This window comes from Pseudonaja textilis, chromosome 9 (assembly GCF_049901715.1).
Source record: "Pseudonaja textilis isolate UNSWEBS1 chromosome 9, rPseTex1.2, whole genome shotgun sequence".
Classification (NCBI taxonomy): Eukaryota; Metazoa; Chordata; class Lepidosauria; order Squamata; family Elapidae; genus Pseudonaja; species Pseudonaja textilis.
Window position 1 is genome coordinate 23,235,880 of NC_141998.1, and position 15,939 is coordinate 23,251,818.

General features: G+C 42.3%; 1 long non-coding RNA gene across 2 annotated transcripts in view; it reads left to right on the forward strand.

The window, feature by feature from the left end:
* LOC148125063 (uncharacterized) overlaps window positions 1-15,939 on the forward strand; it is a 558,115-nt gene that overhangs the window by 45,180 nt on the left and 496,996 nt on the right. For both annotated transcript variants that reach the window (XR_015744685.1, XR_015744684.1), the window contains exon 3: window positions 11,502-11,649. This is a non-coding gene — a long non-coding RNA (uncharacterized LOC148125063). The remainder of the gene's footprint in view (window positions 1-11,501; window positions 11,650-15,939) is intronic.

Sequence of the window (15,939 nt, forward strand, 5' to 3'; positions counted from 1 at the left end):
AGCTACACTTGGTTTTGTTTTTGGGTTTTTTTGCAGTTAATTTTGCAAACTGCTCTTTGACTTGGCTTCTTAAATACCAAGCATTTATTTTAGTCGCTCCTCCTCAAAATGCAGTAGTTCTAAAAAAAAAACCACGAACTTTTGGATGCTATCCCTGTTAGGTCCTTCACATGACCAGGCAGAAAGCAGCTTCTTTCAGAACATAATCTTCTTTTCAGCGGTGAAAAGGAACACCAAACCGTCGTGTTTGGAAGTAACCTGAGATCGCTTCTCGTTGGGCTCATTCCTGGATGCACGGCACCAGGAAAGAGTTGGAATTAGTTTTGTTTCCCTTCTAGCTAGAAATTGGGTAAGGCTAGTCTAGTGAAAAGAAGGACTAGGGGTGACCTGATAGCAGTATTGTAATTTTTGACGGGCTGGCACAAAAGAAGAGGTGGTCAACCTATTCTCCAAAGCACCAGGTGGCAAGAGAAGAAACGATGGATGGATACTAATCAAGGAGAGAAGCAACCTAGAACTAAGGAGACATTTCCTGACAATTATAACAATGGAATGACTTACCTTCAAGGTCCCTCCCAATTCTGTTACTCTGTTAGAGAAGGACTAGGGGTGACATGATAGAAGTCTTCCAAGATCTGAGGGGCTGCCACAAAGAAGAGGGAATCAATCTATTCTCCAAAGCCCTGAAAACAGAACAAGAAGCAAAGGGTGGAAACTAATCAAGGAGAGAAGCAACCTAGAACAAAGGAAAAAAAATTCCTGAAAATTAGAACAATGAATCAGTGGAACAACTTGGCACCAGAGGTTGTGGCTGCTCCATCACGGGAGGTTTTTAAGAAGAGATTGGACAACCATTTGTCTGGAACGATCTTAGGTTTCCTGCCTGAGCAGGAGGTTGGAATAGAAGACCTCCAACTCTATTATTCTACATTACATTCTATCTCTATGATCCAACTGCCTCTTGCAAGCCAATTGTCAGCCCTGGAATCATTTTGGAAATGTTCACAGCAAAGCCAGTTGCTGCTGTTGAAACATAAGGGGGGAGATAGAGATAACTGGGGGGGAATTCGCCAAAATAACAATCTTTCCCAAGGAAGTCCCTACCAGGTGTTTGGAAGTCGAGGGCCAAAGGCAGCTGAAGGAGGACTGTGACCTGATTGGACCATGTGATGGAAGTGTGACCTGGAGGCAAGACCTTGATTTGGGTGGGGAAAACCTCAGGTCCTTCAGGGTCAGGTTTTCACCAGCTGTGCGTATATGGCTGTGATGGCAAACCTATGACACGTGTGCCCGGAAGTGGCACACAGAGCCATCTCTCTGGGCAGGCCAGCTGTTGCCCATTGATCTTCCAGGTTCCGGTGTGCACATGCTCACTGGCCAGCTGGTCTTCACGCATGCATGAATGCCAGAACTGGAAGCTCAGCTTCCCGGCATGCACATGCGCACTGAGGAGCTGCTCTTCCGGTTTTGTTCTGACCCACTCCCTTTTCTGACAAATCAAACACAATCCAAAAGGAACAAAAACCTTGTAATGCTTTTACAAAATAATTAACTGTGATTAAGCACAAGCCTTGCCAAACTGTGCGAGACTTGTCAAAAGATAACAGGCAAGAAATAATGTGCAGTACAAGAATCTTCAAATACGAACTCAGGATACTGGAATGTCCACGAGGCTGGAGTTTCAAAACATCTTTGCCTTCTGCAAAGAAGGTTAGTTTCACAGCTGGCTTTTATCTTCTTGAAGGAGGGGCCCTTACCTTGCAGCCTTACTCCCGAGTCACCCGTGTTGTTGCAACTGCTTTTTCCTACGAGCAACCCTGCGCTCACGTGCACTTGGCACAGGCTCCTCGGGAACCTCCTCATCACTGCTTGAAGCCCCCACAATCTCTGAAGGCAGCAGCCCACTCCCTAATGGTCCTGGCCTTTCTGAGTCCTCGCTCTCCTCAGCCATCCGCACCTGCTGCCGGCTAAGCACAACAGATTTCTGACACAACCCCTGTGCACTTGTGGTTCCATTTCAGCACTCGATGCCAAAAAGGTTCACCAACACTGCTAAATGCCATTCCTAATAGATTCTTACTCTGAGGAAACTCCAGGCCTCAGAGTTTTGATTTCATTGGAACTGTTACTTGGAACCCTGGCACTGATATCTATTAGATAAGAACTTCAGTATGTCCGGATGTCTGTGATGCAAGGACTTGTCAGGATAATATGAAATTTCCTGATGCCACTGAATGCTATTCTGCTTATTTGCAAAAACACAGTGGAGGAAGTAACTGGACAGGCATGGACCATCTCTGGATGATTGTTATCGTTTCAGTTTTAGTTGTTCATTGTCGCAAGGAAAGAGAAAAATGTGATGGACCCGACCCTCTCTCAAAAGATCCCTCTTCTTTGATGGGAAAAGAGAGTACAGGGAACCATTCTGGAATTTCCTCACAAATCAATTTTGGAATTTCCAACTTTTGGGTTACAACCCCTTTGCTCAGGAGTAGTTGACTCCAGAGATCAGGCCAACTCTGGAGTCAACTGTTAGGAGGCCATGAAAATGGTGCTCAGATTTTCCAAAACTGTCGTGTGATCCAGAGGAAAGATTGCAAGTTGGACCTGAATATTCTTTTGAGAGCTTTGCTGTTTAATTTGGCTTGAAAGAGAGGCTTAAATCTTGATGTATTCCTCACAATTCTACTGTTCAGCCTCTTGTTCTATTATTGAAATACTGTTTCTTTTAAAAAGATTTATTTTTGGGGGGTAACATTCAGTCAGAATATGCCCTGCTGAAGCTTAAAATCATTTCCTCATGCCTAGTATTCCAGAATGAGTAAAAACAAACAAATAGGTTTGGGACATTTGCTTGGCAATCTTTTAATTTCTTTTAAGAGGATTGCTTTATGAGTAGTGGTGCAATCTTTTCTCACAGCTAAACATTATTACATCTTTTAATCTCTCTTCCCAAAGTTTATCTCTGGTCTTTCTGGTGATTCTTTTCGGAACCTGCTCCAGAATTGAGATACTGCCGTTGGAGGAAGTTCTCCCCAAACAGAGGAAAGTGAAAATTACTGCTTACTGTGATTCATAAAATACATTTTTAAAAAATGTGTTCAGTTTGGATACAACCCAGCTCCAAAAAAATGTCTGTTGATGTAGCCTAAAATTGCATTTGTCTTCTTATTAGCCAGATCATGTTGCTGATTTATATTTATATTTAGCTTTTAATCAACTTCTATTCCCAAGTCTTTGCTATTCTTGTGCATTTGATTGCTACCTTCTCGCAGAAGAGGGTTGCACTGCTAATTTTTAAAACTCATGCTGTTATTTTCAACTTGTTTCTTTAGCCTAACAAGCATGGCCTCCACCGTTTCTTCAAAATAATAACAATAATAAAATACGTTGAGTTTACTACGCCATTGATTCTCTCGGTAGCAATGACAATTCAACTGGTTTGTACCAATATTGTGGAATTCAAGACTTCCTCTATAAAAATGAGTCCTCTGTCCATATCATTTTGACCTTTTGACCATCAGCAATCAGGGGAATGTTGGTGATTCAATAGATATTGCACTTGGACATGTAAAAGCTTTTGATCAAGTTTCTCCTCAAAGTTGTGAGTAAACTTGGCACGAGATAAAAGGGTAGGTTCAGGTCTGGCTGTGCAATTAAAGAACAGGAGATGAAGAAACTTTTTCAACACAGGAATGCAAAAATCAGTGAGATTCTATATTAAGAAGCTGGCTGGTTTTGTTTTTTGTTTATGGTTTCATCATTAATAACCCAAAGTGAGAAAAAACAGCAATGAAATGGTCAGGTTTGCTTCGGACATCAAACAGTTGAGGATGGTTGGAATAGAAAGCATTGGAAGGAGTCCCATAGTGAACTCATCCAGTTAAAGGTCAACGAAATTAAATTTGCGGTTCCATGGAAGTGTGAAGTGATTCACTCACAAACAAACAAACAGATAGATGGAGGCTTTGGATATACATCAAACTCACAATTGTTGATGATGAAAATGATCTTGGGGTCATGTTGGAGAGCAAAATGAAGAGGAACATAGCCAACGTGTGAGTCTTGTAGCACATACTATGGATCCTTAGAGAAAGGGTTAAAATTAAAATTACCACTGTGGTAATCTCTTTATGCAAATCTATAGCGTGACATTTTGGGAAGTGCTTCTTTACACGATTACACAATGCATGAACTACCGAATTCACTATCCTAAAATGAAGTGGTTTGCACTTCTTTCATGGAAGTTGGGGGGAAAAAAATCTCAAATGATGAGGTACTCAATGGCCACCAACCAGGTTGGTTAGATACTTTCTCAAGAAAGAGCTGTTGGCCATGTGTCATCTTTATGGGCTTTGGAAAAGACACTGCCTCCATATTAATCATATTGATACAATCGCGTAATATGAATCACGTTGGTACAATGGATGAAAAATATTACGCGAACGAAAACACAACCTTGGTTAGAGAAAATGATAAAGCAACATATAGACTTAAAGCCAGAAATATTTTTGTTAAGTATATTATACCGGACAAATATGACAGATGTATATTTAATATTATATGTGTTGACAGCTTAGTTCTAGGTTGCTTCTCTCATTGTTTAGTTTCCATCCGTTGCGTCAACAGCACAGAGAGATTTGTTCTGTGAGAGAAGAGGTCTCTAAATTTGATAAATAAATACATAAACACCAACATCTGCCCAGAGTTGCAGATAAAAATTGACCCCAGGGCCAAAACTGTAGGGTAGGTCTACCCAATGAGCTATTCTAAATGGGATCAAGGAGATGCTGAAAACTCTGTGGGTTTTTCCAGAACAGGTATACCTGCTCAAATAACTGACAGCTTAACGGTCCAATCTTAAATGTTCCTCTTCTAGGTTTCAAGCGTCGTTTTCCATTTTTCCCCTATTCCTGATGTTTCAGAGTAGCTTTTTATCCATTAACGTCCGTCTTTTTCCAGCATAAAAGTCTGTAGAGATTCTCCATCATCCAGGTCATGGTTGACCCAAAGGTGATTTTTCAGGAGGCAGCTGAACTTTCTTGTCTTTTCTTTTGAAGATGTTTCACTTCTCATCCAAGAATTTCCTTCAGCTCTGAACAGGACAGTGGGGAATGGAAGGATTTATATTCCTTGTAGGCAGCTTCTCACTAACTATAACCTTCTTGAAAGTAGCAAGTAGGTTGGATCCTCCATCTTTTTCCATTCTCTTTCCTACTCCTACCACTAGGTGGTGATGAAATGGCACCAACCTGCATACTTTGTGGCCTTCATGGTTTTGCCCCTGCAAAGCCACACCTTTGTGCCGAAAGTTGGGGAGAAATGCAGACGTAGTTGAGAACCTATTAGCTGCCTCCTGCCCATCCTGATTTCCACCAATGTCTAATTTGACCAGGGTTATTTCTATACCCATTTCAGGTGATACACAGGGACCTGTGTTTTTAGGCACTGCAATTTGCATATGCCCCAATTCAAACAGAGAAAATGTCAATGCTGTTAGTAAGCATGCATTGGGTGGTAAAGGTATCTTTATAGAGTTCGGAAGATATGAAGAAGTCCCCTAGCAAATGAGGATGATTCATAATATGAAACATTTGGTCAAAAATTCCAAAGCATCCAGGAAGTTATTAAAGGGATCAGAATGTCAGGGAAGGGGTTGTTTTAAAGAAAAGGGAAGAACCATCCTTTCTCCCTGGAACTATTTTAAAAATCTCCAAAGAACTTGAAACACACAGGATAGTTTATTTGATATGCAAGCTACTTCTAACACTCGTTTTGGTCTTCTCCCTTCCTTCGTTGCAAAGCTTTAAGAAACTTGAATCCAAACAGGAAATCTGTAAAACAACAATAAAGCCCTAGTTGAGATAAGTTTTATATAGTTTACTTATATGGTTCTTTTCTGAGAGTTCGCTGCATTGTGGTAGAACCGTGAATATTCAGGTATAACTTGGAGCTTGAACAGGCTGCATATGCTACAATAGTAGAGATAGCATTGTTCTTACGGGAATAATGGCAGTCAAAACAAGTGTATGTTTGGAACCTTTGAAGATTTCAACAAGCTTTCAGGCTCTTTGCAAATTTTTCTACATTAAAAACAAACAGGTAGAATTTTTTTAAACTTGATTTTGATCCCAGGTGAGACAGATCTCCGTAGATGGCTGAGCAACAATCCAGAAATAGTTTGCTCTTGTCTTCTTCTGAAATTTTCTTTCAACCATCCTAATTAAGCCTAAGCCTTAGGATTGTTTGGAGTTCAACCCATCCAAGTATAAACCCAACCTAACCATGCTTAGCTTTTGAGCCGAGACCAGTTCCGTTCCTTGCTGAATTAGAAGGATGCAAATCAAAAGATCCAATGTGATTTTGCATTTCTATTTGAATTATTAATTCAAACTGAATTTGTGATGCGATCCAGTAAAAGCACGTGTGCAAAACTCCATCAAACCTTCAAAGAGAATCTGATTATTCAACTTGTGCGTTGAGATTCAAAGAGGAGCTTGGATTGTACCAAAGTTCAATCTTCAGGTTGAAATTTCATAGAGCCTGTGTGTGTGTGTGATCTATTTCTTCTTTGTTGCCACTAACACAGTTTGAATTTGCAAAATTGGGGCTCTAACTTTGCCTTAGGAATACCTGGAGTTGGAGGTGGGGATTCCTCTTTGCGAAAAATGTGAAATTCCACACAATGTGGCATTTCCCACAATCAAAACTGAATCATGTGCTGACATTGTGGAGTAGGACACGTGCCTCTCTGCTTGGGTGGCCCTCAAGTCTTAGACTCAGGCAATAAAGTCTTAAGCCCTCCTGTCTTAGCCAAGTTTAATTTTTTTAAAGATTAAGTAAAAAAAGAAATGGGACACTGACGCCAGCTCATAAAACATTCCTATGCCTGCTTTAGTTGTTGCCATTAAAAAAAAAAAAAAAAAGGAGGCAGGGGAGGAAATCTGGAAAAGCAGTGCAGCAGTTTGAAATAGAAAGTACATTCCAACTCTTATCTTTAAAAGATGCCAGAGCTTTGGCAAATATATTTAATTGGAGAACGTGATTGATGACACCCAGCCCGTGAAGCCAGTTGATGAGACACCCGGGGGGGAGGGGGAAACAGGGTCACAGACGACTGTAAATTATGTATGACAGAGTTGGCTTCATGAAGGCAGTGCCAGTATGTCGCCTCTAATAAATCCTTCGAAGTTTTTTGAAGTTTGGCTCAAGAATCATGTTTTAATTAGGGCGATTTCTGGAATCCTGACAGCTGACTTGCTCGAAAGCAAAATGTCTGCCCCTGGGACCGTATCTTTCTTTCTTTCTTTCTTTCTTTCTTTCTTTCTTTCTTTCTTTCTTTCTTTCTTTCTTTCTTTCTTTCTTTCATATATATCTTCTTCTTCTTTTTCTTCAGCGTTTGTCTCGCGCTCGGGCGAGGTCCGCTAATGTCCTTAAGTACTGCTTCCACACCTCTCTGTCTACCACGTATGTCGGGTCTGCCTTCGCGATCTCTAGATCGGCCTTGATCGTGTCCATCCAGCGTTGCTTAGGTCTACCACGTGGTCTCGCTCCTCCGACAGTCACCTTCATTGCAGATTTGATGATAGATTCTTCCTTGGCGCGGCTCACGTGGCCAAACCATCGTAGCCGGGATATATATATATTTCTTCTGAACCTCGTGGGCTTTCTTAGAAAATAAAAGAAGGGTAGATGATTGAAGCCCAGAACTTGACTTTTGTGTCCATCTAACCTAGATGTTAGACTGAGCGGTGGCTCAGAGGCTAAAATGCTGAACTTGTTGATCAGAAAGGTCGGCAGGTCAGTGGTTCGAATCCCCAGTGCCCGCGTAACGGAGGGAGCTCCCTTTCCTTGTCCCAGCTTCTGCCAACCTAGCAGTTTGAAAGCATGTAAAAATGCAAGTAGAAAAATAGGGACCACCTTGGTGGGAAGGTAACAGCATTCCATGTGCCTTTGGCGTTTAGTCATGCTGGCCAAATGACGTCTTCGGACAGCGCTGGCTCTTTGGCTTTGTAGCAGAGATGACCACCTCCCCGCTAGAACCAGAAATGACTAGCATGTATGTGCGAGGGAAACCTTTACCTTTAACCTAGAAAAAAAAGGAGTCAAGAGACACTGAGATATACAGTATCCTGGAAGCCTCTAAAGGCTTAGAGAAAGATAAAAGAGTCTTGCCACTCGCTTACAAAGAATATCTGTTTTGAAATTAGACAGGGAGGGTAAGATCACTTCCATGTTATCAACATTCAAAACAGGCCTCTTGGAATTCAAGGTTTCCTTATCTCAATTTGGCCCAGCTGAAAACTGCAGTTCTTTTTTTTTTCTTTTTTACAAAGTCAAAATGCAGGAACTGGCCTGCATCAAGAAATAAGGAGTTTCCTTGGAAAAGTCATAACAGGTGCAAAGGGAGGAAACCACACTGCAAAAACCTGTGATCGAGCATTCCGACTTAGTTATCCTTGCATCATACAACACTGGCCATAAAGATGTATAAATTGGCATGCCTGCTTGAAGTTGTTACACTGGGGCAGTGTGCAAATGTTGATAGTAAATTATCACCATCCTTCTAGCCCAGGGGGCCCTCAAGCTTGGCAATTTTAAGACTTGTGGACTTTAACTCCCAGAATTCCTCAGCCAGCAAAGCTTCCTGATCATTGATTCAGATACTTCCCTACACACTGTTGTTGTTTTTTTTCAACTAAATATTTGAGAATATTGGCAGCTCAGGGTTGATATGAGGGGTCCTTGGTGCTCTCTGAGCTTGCTGGTTTTCTTGCAGACATTTCATGACCCAAACTAGGTAACATCATCAGTGCTAGAAGGGTGGTATTGCAAAGAAGAGGAAGAGGTGGAAGAGGTGGAGGAAGAGGAGGAGGAGATAGATAAATCAATGGATGGATGGACAGAAGATAGATAGATAGATAGATAGATAGATAGATAGATAGATAGATAGATAGATAGATAGATAGATCCTTAGTGCCCTCTAAGTTTGCTCATTTTCTTGCAGACATTTCATGACCCAAACTAGGTAACATCATCAATGCTAGAAGGGAGTGTGGTTTATCCAGAGGAAGAGGAGGAGTGGGGACTATGGAATCCTTGATGCTCTCTGAGCTTGGTTGTTTTCTTATAGACGTTTCATGACCCAAACTAGGGAATATCATCAATGCTCCTGATGATGTTCCCTAATTTGGGTCATGAAATGTCTGCAAGAAAACGAGCAAACTCAGAGAGCACGAAGAACTCTTTACGCTGTTGCTATTGTTGTTGTTTTGGCTGGGTTTGGCAACTCTTCCCCTGCATCTCAGAAGGGCTTTATCTGGCGCGTGATGCAGATCTCTGTCGAGGAGTCCTTGGGCTGGACCCACAACACTTGAGCCGTTGTGTTGTTCAAGGGTGAAGTGGAGGATTTAGGTTGAGCCAACAGAGTTGCTGTTGACTCCCTCGTCTGAGCGGGCAGTTCCTAGCAACTTGAAAACACCCCCGTGTATTTGTGCAGATGATGGATTAGCCGCCATTATTTGCCAAGAAGATTATAGAGAGGAGAGGAAATGTCACGGGCACAGATAAATGGGCATGTCAATATTTGGGGCCAAGGCTGGAAGAAAAGAGGAAAGTGATTCCGAATGACCTTAGATCAAATGAAAGTTGTCCCCACCCCTTTTTGCAAGCTACCAATGCAGCTGTCGACAGTCTGAATGCTGGACGGGTCAACTGCGGTTGCTAAGACATCCCAAGTTGGTAGATTCGGTTTTCCTTTTTTAATTCAATAAGGTTATCGGCACTTATAGCCCCCTTTAAGCTCTCACCAGTAAAGGAATCCCTGGGTCAGTTACAAGGCTCAAGAAGTAGACTGTTTGCAAATACTGAAGTGCACACAGCACAGAAGATTTCAATAGCAATGCATTTTCCTTCCTGAACCCACGGGGTTGACCTTATTCTAAGAGGCACTGCCTTTTAAGCGAGGCATTTCATTCTCCATTGTTTCTTCTTTTTTAAGCAGCTCAGAATATTTATTTATTTATTTTGGTAAAGCTGGAAACATTGAGCAATACGTCTTTGCCCTGCAAAGGTGATCCTTGGCTCACAATTTGGCTCTAAAATCCAACCACACATCCAATTCAGTTTAGTTTACTTTATTGTCATTGCACCTCGTACAACAAAATTAAATACCATCTTGAGTGTACCTTATGACTACGAAAATAAACACAAACCGGCACCTTTCACATTCTGTGCAATTGAACTGAAAACCCCTGATATTGCAAAATAATATTGCACTATACAGTAGAATTCAATAGATTTACTGTCCTGGGATAAAAGCTGTATTTCAGCCTATTTGCCCTTGTTTTTATTATCTTGTACTGTCTGCCAATATGGTAATAGTTCAAAAAAAAGGGGGGGGGGTGGATCTTTGAGAATGTTTTGAACTTTCTTAAGGCAGCAGGAGTTATAAAGCTCTTCCAAAGAGGGGAGAGGGCAACCCATGATCCTCTGGGCAATGATGTTCACCCTCTGGAGTGCTGTCCTATCTGCCACTGTGCAATGGGAAAAACCATACAAAGATGCAGTAAGTTAAGATACTCTCTATGGTGCAGCGGTAGATACTCTCTATGGTGCAGCGGTAGAAGGTCACCAGCACTTTTTCATTCCGTTGTTGTTTCCTGAGAAGCCTCAGGTAGTATAATCTCTGCTGGACCCTTTTGACCAGGGCTGCAATGTGGGCACCTCAGGTCAGGTCGTCTTTTAGGGTAACACCCAGAAACTTAAAACTGGCCACTTGCTCTACTCGGTCTCCATGGATAAGCAAGGGCTGGATGTCTGATCTGTTCCTTCTATAGTCCACGATAAGCTCCTTGGCCTTATTGGTGTTGAGGACCAAGTTATTGTCTCCACACCACAAAAGCAATCAGTCCACCTCATCTCAGTAGACAAACTCATCCCCCCGCCACCCCCCCGGGGGATGAGTCCCACCACTGTTGTATCATCTGCAAATTTAATAGTAGTATTACTAGTGTGAGTGGGAATGCAGTCATGCACGTAAAGATTATAGACTAAGGGACTCAACATGCAACCCTGTGGTGTACCAGCGTTAAGAATAAGGGCTGAAGATGTATGATTACCTAATCTGACCTTCTATGAGCAGCCAGACAGGAAATCCGTAATTCAAAGGCAGATTGAATAAGAAAGTCCAAGGTCCAGAAGTTTAGACACTAGTCTATTGAATCATATCCCAAAATTGAATTATAGCATTGCTATTTTCTTGGCTTGGACTGCTCTTTCATGATGCTTTTATTATGACCTTTAAAGGCGTGTTTCAGAATATGAGGCATAATTCTAACCACACTCCTGATACTAAAGGTTGGGACAACTAAATCTGACTTACTCAATGGCATCTGGGCTAAACTTTTTTGCAGTAGAATTTGGCTCAGGATTTCCCACCAATCAGTTTTCCATCAAGGCTGTGATAATCTAACAATGCACCTCCTTTTCTCTCCTTCCAGATGAAGGGGAACCCAGGGCAGCTCTCTTTCTGGTGAATATTATGAGTATGAAAATATAATATCACGGAGGAAAGCAAAGTGGACGGTCCTTGTTTTCAACCCAGCCTCCTGTAAGGTGAGAAGAATCAGGTCTACACATGGAATCCAGGTAAGAAGGTTTAATGGTCATCCCTATAGACAACAATCTAGTCAACTAATGCACTAAATTGGTGCTAGATAAGAGTCAACAAAATTCAAGAGGGGTTGGACTTAGATTGTTTGTGGGAACGTAATGATTCTAGGCCGAGTGCTCACCTGACTCCACCCCCAAGGTTTGCCTGGTCTTCTATGCTTCCCTTCTTTCAAGTGATCATGTGAGTCATTGCTGAATCTCCTCCTCCTTCTCACCCAAGAAAATCCTAGCAATAGTGTGTACTAACAGTCCACAGGTACTCTACAGTGAGATTAGAATTCCAGGTCAAGTCTGTTGCTCCATCCCATGATATTCTGTGCAGAAAAGTAAAGGACAGTACAGAATACAGAATAACAGAGTTGGAAGGAACCTTGGAGGTCATCTAGTCCAAACCCCGGCCCAAAGCAGGAGACCTACACCATTTCTGACCAGAGATATTGTTCAAATCATGCAATGTTATCTAGTACATGGAGGACCATTCAATAATCTATCAGCTGTCTGAAATGACTCAGCTTGTCCTACGCATAACTACACTTCCTGAGAGAGAATTAGATCCCTGTAACAGGTCTCAAACAGAATGTGTTGGCGGGACTGCCAAATTCCCTTTAGCATAGAAAGCACCGCAAATTACCTTGATTTTTTTTTTTCTTTTCTGTTCTTAGACTTATCTCAAACCCGGCCATTCTCTGAGGTCATTAAACTTGCAAGGTAAACGCAGATCATTTTATCGAAGCAAACAATAGCTTTTCTGTTGTCCATGCCAGGAATGGATGAGTTAGAACATCTTCGTGAAAGCTTGCTTTCAAACAGGTTGCTAGGCAGAGGTGGACCAGGAGTTGTAGCCCCAATTTGGAGACACACCTGCAGAAAGCTAAAGACCAGCAATCTGCTTGGACGAAGGAGACTCTTGGCACAATTCCAGCATTGCTGAGCAAGTCATCTTGAAAACTGGCTTTAAGTTAAAACTGTTTGTTCCTGTCTCAGGAGATCACGATCCCATTTTTTGCCTTCTGTTTTTGCACCCCGTGAAGTTGACTTGCTCTATTAAGAATTTCAACTTTTTATATCAGAACTGAAGTACAGCAACTTCATGCTCTGGGCCGTTGGCTTCCATGGGAAATAATATGGTAACAAGTGACACTCATACATTGATGCTATTCTTTCTGAGGGTTTATTGTCTTATATTTTATTGTTTTGTTATTTGTATTTTCTTGGTTTGCGTTCAGTGCAATACAATGTGATGCAGTGGAAGTGGCATGGAAAGGCTCTCAAATGAGTAATCGGTTGCTTAGGACTTTCATCTTTAAAAAGTCTTCTTGATTCACTTATTTGGTTAATTAGAAATGTCTCTCAATGATTTTCTCATACATACATGAGCCCAAACTCCTTCACTCCCTCCATCCCTCCCTCCCTTCATGGCCTAATGCTACTTTCCATCTATGTGGGGTTCCAAGAAGAATTCTCTTAACATTGCTTGTCACAAGTTTTGTCTTGGGAGTTTTCTAATTCTCCTTGATTTGACCCTACCTTTTGTCATCTGTGGGGCCCCTGGCACTAGAAAGGAATGGGGTTTGTGAGGAGGAGGAGGAAGAGGAGGAGGAAGAGGAGGAGGACCAAGGAGTCCTTGATGCTCTCTAAGCTGGGTTATTTTCTTGTAGACATTTCATTGTCAAACTAGCATCATCAGTGCTAGAATGGAATGGGGCTTGTGGAGAGAGGGAGGAGGACTATGGATGGTCCTTGGTGCTCTCTGAGTTTGGTTGCTTTTCTTGTAGATGTTTCATTGCCAAACTAGGTAATCTCATCAGTGCATTTTTCTTTGCATGCAAAAGAAGTAAAGGAACTTCTCCCCTGGCTTTAAAGTCGAACCCATCCACCCATTTTTGGCAACAGGTTGCTTTCATAAACATCTCCTGGCATGAGATTTTATTATATTCTCCCTTAAACAAAAACAAAAAAAAATATAAATTGAATCATTTGTGACCTTCTTCCCATATGAGTCAAGCATGGCTCCTGGGTTAATCACCCGGTTTACTCTATATAACATTTTTCTTCTTCTTCTTCTTCAGGAAATGATTCAGGGCAGAGGGCTGGTTTTTTTTGGTTTTTTTTTCCATCTCCCTCTCCATTCTCTGCCCTTCTACCCAGGAAGAAGGCGAGAAAAGGCTTTGGGTTTTCCCTTCTCCCTGTGGATTTCATTTTACAACCTTGTCTAGGAAGCCTGAGTCATCACTTGCACTTCACTTTGCAGCAACGTGACCACATTCCACAGTATGCAGAGAGCGTTGGGAGGGGCACAACTGAAGAGACAAATGTCTGTGCCCAGTTGGGGGACCAAGAAGGGAAACTGGGAGTGTGGCTGCTCAGCCTCAGCTGGGTGACGGCCAACACTGTCATTTCCTCAGAAGGAAGAGGGGAAAGAGAAAGGACTACTATGGAGAGGTAATCAGAATGGAAGCTGGAAGGGACTCTGGAGGTCTTCTAACCCAACCTCTGCTCAAACAGGAGACCCTAGATTATTTCAGACAAGTGTCTTCTTAAAAACCTCCAGTGATAAAGCACCCACAAGTTCCATTCCTTTGATTTATTGCTCTCACCTTCGGGAAATTTCTTCTTATTTCTAGACAGGTTCTGTCTTTTATTCGTTTCCCTCCACTGTTTCTAGTCTTGCCTTCTGGTGCTTTGGAAAATGACCTCCTCTTCCTTGTGGCAGCCCCTCAAATATGGGAAGACTGCTATCACGTTACTCCCAGGTCCTCAGATATTCTCTTCTCATAGTTTTCTGAACTACGGATATCCTGGTTCGTGGCTTTACTTCGGGTGTGAAAAGCCATGGAGTTCACATTGAAAAAGAAAGCAACTGGGATTTGTGATGGGACCTATTTTGGGGGTCTGCCCCAGCCACTCAAAAGCACCCCAAAAGCAGTAGAACAAGGCTATCCAAACATGGCACCTTCAACACTTGTGGACTTCAACTCCCAGAATTCCTCAGCCGGCCATGGAGCACTGATTTTGTTAGAAAATATTGGAAACATCTTTAAATAATACAGTACCCAATTTTCCCAGATTTTTTCCAATTGAACATGAAAGCTAGGCCGATTAAGACACCAGAGTAGAAACTAGGAGACTGTGAGTTCTAGTCCTGCCTTAGCCATGAAAGCCAGCTGGATGACTTTGGGCCAATCATCAGGAAACTGAATTCTAGTCCTGCCCTAGGCACGAAAGCCAGCTTGATGAGTTTGGGCCAATCAATAGGAGACAGTGAATTCTAGTTCCTCTTTTGGAACAAAAGCCAGATGGGTGACTTTCAACAAAGCACCAGGAGATGGAGAATTCTAGTTCCTCTGTAGGCATGAAAGCCAGCTGGGTGACTTTGGACCAATCCCTCTCTCTCAGCCCAGCTCATCTCACAGGATTGTTGTTGTGGGGAAAATAGAAGGAAGAAACTGTATTGTAGATATTGGGTTATTTATAATGGATAATCCATATCATGGATGCTTTCTGGATTCTTGACACCCAAGAATAAAAGTGAGATTAAAAAGACATAAATGCGAACGCATAAATGCACGAGCAGAGGCTCCCCTAGAGAAGATTGACACCTTTCAATCACATCTGTGAGCTGCAAGCTCCTTGATAGAGGGTTGCGTTGTAGCCCCTTTGCTTTGACAAGTCTTCTGAGAAAGCCCTACACCCACTTCATTCATGCTAACTGTTTCATGCAGTCAGGTTCCGTGTTATGAATGAACAGGTACATGTTTTGGCTTGCCGATCAATTCGCAAATATGTCAGCTTGCTCATCGGGTGGGTGGGGGGGGTGGGGAGTAGATCTTTCTTCTCCACCCCACCCCAAAAAACGGGGAGCAACATTGATGATGACAGATAGTGATTGCAACCATATTCTTGGAAAGTGAACGCTGGGAGGGTTGGGGAAGGAGGAGAAACTGCGTGCACTGTTCCTTTAAAGTCCCAGCGAAGTTTTCTTCGGTCTTTGGATGCCGTCAGTGAGTCATGCCTGCCTTTCAGCAAATGTGGCAGGAAGTGAAACCACAGCTGGTTCTGGAACGAATTTTGAGGCAGCTGGATTGAGGACTCCGTCGGTTTCCAAGCACGCCAGTTCTCTTAAAGCGCCGTTTTCGTCTTGGAGAACGGGTTAATGAATGAATTAATCGGGTGAATGTCAGCACGCCAAGTAACAACCTCCACATTAAAAGCCTCTGAGACTGACATCTTCTCAAAGATCCATTTTATGAGAGGCAGGTCTGACCA